Source organism: Tribolium castaneum, chromosome 10 (genome assembly GCF_031307605.1).
Source record: "Tribolium castaneum strain GA2 chromosome 10, icTriCast1.1, whole genome shotgun sequence".
Lineage (NCBI taxonomy): Eukaryota > Metazoa > Arthropoda > Insecta > Coleoptera > Tenebrionidae > Tribolium > Tribolium castaneum.
This window is the reverse complement of record NC_087403.1, coordinates 678,250-681,737: the sequence shown is the minus strand read 5'-3', so window position 1 is coordinate 681,737 and position 3,488 is coordinate 678,250. Positions and strand designations below refer to the sequence as shown.

The 3,488-nt window shown below is 37.3% G+C and overlaps 1 long non-coding RNA gene across 1 annotated transcript; it reads right to left on the bottom strand.

The window, feature by feature from the left end:
- Nucleotides 1-732: 732 nt before the first annotated feature.
- LOC107399171 (uncharacterized) lies at nucleotides 733-3,488 on the bottom strand. Its single transcript, XR_001575847.2, has 2 exons — nucleotides 1,129-3,488; nucleotides 733-968 (listed from the first exon to the last, which is right to left on the bottom strand). It is a non-coding gene; the product is annotated as an uncharacterized LOC107399171 (long non-coding RNA).

The window sequence follows — 3,488 nt, the reverse complement described above, 5'->3', positions numbered from 1 at the left end:
TCGTTTTGAGATCGCGTTGCCGGAAAGACTAGTATTGTGGGCGTGCGACAGTTTTATTTTAAAAGGGGGTGCACCCCTACGAGTCTCTTCAAGATCACCCGTACGTAATTATCAGTTATCAGTGAAGTGTAAAAGCACACAAGCTTTTTAGCAGGCTTTTCTTTAAACATATTTCTATCAAAGCTTTTCACTTCGGCGATGTCAATTCGCGTTTCGTCTCGTTCGCTTCGATACACTCAATTTGGTTAAGTTTTAAAGCTGTGCCTTTCATTTAGGATTCAATTAATAATTTTCGTATTTGCTAGAGGTGCGATTAATAATTTAAGTCGCGATGCGGTCAACCCTTTTAGTTAGCTCACCGCATCCCGACACCTAATTTCCACCACTGCACTAAAGGGTTTCTCTGTTACCTATAGTTTAACCAATGAGGCAATCTGGATTTAAATATTCATAAGCAAATTAATATTCATAAATGGGACATTCATTCTTTTATTGAATTGGGAAATTTTTAATTTCATATAGTATGGGAAACGGTGAGCGCGTCATAAAATTCATCAGATGCAAATTGACAATATACAAACAATTAGTGATCCCTTGTGCATTAACAGACAATGACCATTTCATTATTAGTATCAGGAATGCCATTACAGGACGCGTCATGAACAAATATGTGTTTCAACCCCCGCAAATTTAATTTGCGTACCGACTCATATTCCGGCAGGATTAAAAAACTCGTTGAAAGTTCTTTATTACACCTAGTAATAGTACACAGTCATGCGGGTGAGAGATGACGCCCCCCCTGTCCATATTGCTTTAATATTAACATATAACGTACTAACTTATCTCACAATCTCGATGATTTACGCAACGGTGTAGGAATGACTAATTGCCATCCTAATCCACCATCAACCGTTCCAAGTGAATCCACCTAATCCTCTAAACCCAAGATGTCTATACGGTTGTAATAACTAAAAACATTCAATAAAGCAAAATTATCAATTAATTTGACAAATATGATGGGTCTGTTGTGAAAAAGATTCTTGTTTACTGTGTCAATATTTTATTGATATGGAGGAAGCTTTGTGTGTAGGTATAATACATAAATAAAAGAATAATGAGGCAATTTACCGATTTGATAATCCGGTGAAATGGCCTGCAATGATGTTGAATAGCGAGCGCGATGTTGAGATTCATGGTTGTAATTAATTTGTTGTGAGAGTTGTCGCTGGCCCTTTCAGATGGGTGTTAATATTCTACAGGTGTCTTGCATAGACGTGTCCGTTCGAAGGGTAACACGTTACTACACCTGTTTTGTTCCGTACAAACAGTAATCTGTTGCCGATAATGCATTGAGTTTGCATCCAGTTCGAAATTCAATTGTTCCCATTGTGTGAATGTGTGGCACCCTCTCAATTTTCTGATCACTCTGAATTGACAAGTGGACAGTAAAAATATTTACGAGACCGCAGTCCTGACGGGTCTTTTGAAAATAAATCTCCTTTTTCACAGAATTAAAGAAACCTGGCGGCAATTAATTGAAAAATGACGTAGAGAAAATTAAACAATAAAGTAATCGTTCAATCATTTGTGCCAGCTAGCATGAATAAATCAATCTCTAAATGTGGTTCGAATTGAATCACTTCTTGAATTAATCAAATCGAACGACACATTACTCCAATTACACGAAAACTCAATTAATCATTAGGTCTCATCTCGAAAAGGGCTACTTTTCTAATCAATAACAGTAATCTCCGGAGGTAATTTAGCAGCATCACACATGGATAACTCCAACTCGGGTCACAACGCGTCCGTCCTCTTTTGCACCAATAGTGCTCTGAGTGACAACTAGTACAGGAGTTAAATGAAATGTCACTCAAGATGGCGTGCGGTCGCCACCCCAAACGCCCAATCCGTGTTCCTCGTTACACTTTAATAATAAATCAATGGACAAAATCTTACTCACCAACTGGCCCGACTGGAACAATTCAAATTACGGATTAAGCCCCAACATTGTGTTCCTGAGAAAAACTCCGATACATGGTTCCGATTCTGTTTAATCTATTCGTGGTCACGGATCATTGAAAAATTACAAAAACGGTACGTTTAATTAGGTTCGTTCTTGTTCTCCCAACTTATTTATTCAAAATGGTTAAAAAGTTCACAGATGACACCAAAACATGCCCTTGCATATAATTCTCTTCTTCAACAAGTTTTTCTATCACGGGTAAACGTTCCCCTGAATAATAAAGATGCGTGCACAAAATTGATCGAATGCCACAAACTTTGTTTCTGTTATTGATGAACATACATCGTATAAAAAATACAATGTATCATGTGTGTTTTCAAACGGAAAATTCGCTCCCAACGTAAACGATTTATTCCTTCACGGATGCATTTTAATAATATATAATATGGTGACAGATTTTTTTGCATTGTGGTCTATAATCGCTGTAATTTAGGATTTTACACTTAATTGAGTTAAGATAGAAAAGATTTTTGACAAAATAACAAGGTGAAATCTTAAAATAACAGCCCTTCACCGTTATGGGTCAATGGTACCTACTACAAACTATATGCATGTCAAAACTTATAATCTATTATTTTATTTCACTAGTCGACAGCTAAACACAGCACCTGTGAAAACCGGTTTAAACGCAAGTCGTAGTTTGATACGATTTTTAACTTTATGAGCAGGTAAACCTGGTAAACTCTCCTTCCTAAATTATCTATTTTACGATACTGTCTTAATGTCAAGATTTGAAAACTTGGATTAAAGCTAGCAACCGCTTCCGAATGTGACCCTTTAATAAAAGAGTCAACTAGTCTTTCAGAATATCAATTATCCAGACGCGGTGATCATGCAATTGAGAATTAATATATTTTTTAATCTTTTACCAAATAATCTCGTGTGATGTTAGTAATATCATGCAAATATGATTATGATGAAAGAAAAGTTTAGTCACGGGGAGTAGAGTAGATCAAGATTTTAATGTATAGTGAAGTCGAGAGAATGGAAAGCTGTAATGCCGGCAATATTTCATTCGCACATCCGACGGGTGACCGAAGAACGTACAAGAAGATTGATAACTGAGTGAATTCTATCAAAAACATTAACCAGTATACTCCGGTCACGATTGCATATAGTCGACACAATTTGCTACGTGTGCAAATAGATGACAGCATAATCCATCATTGCTGTCCGGTTTCACCCCATTCCAAAGTCTATATGGTTCATCACAACAAGTTCTCGTTGTTACTTCGGCTCACATACATTCCTCCTTTTATTACACAATCATTTTTGATGAAGCTCCAAATTGCGCAGTTTTAATTAAAGAATTTACCACGAGGCGAACTTTAAAGCAATTTGTTTTATCGATGTTTGTCAACCGGGCGGCAGCGGCAGCGGCAGCGGCAGCGGTAGCGGCAGAGGCAGAGGCAGACGACACATCGAGAGAAATGATGGGTGAACGCAGAATAGCTCATCAAAA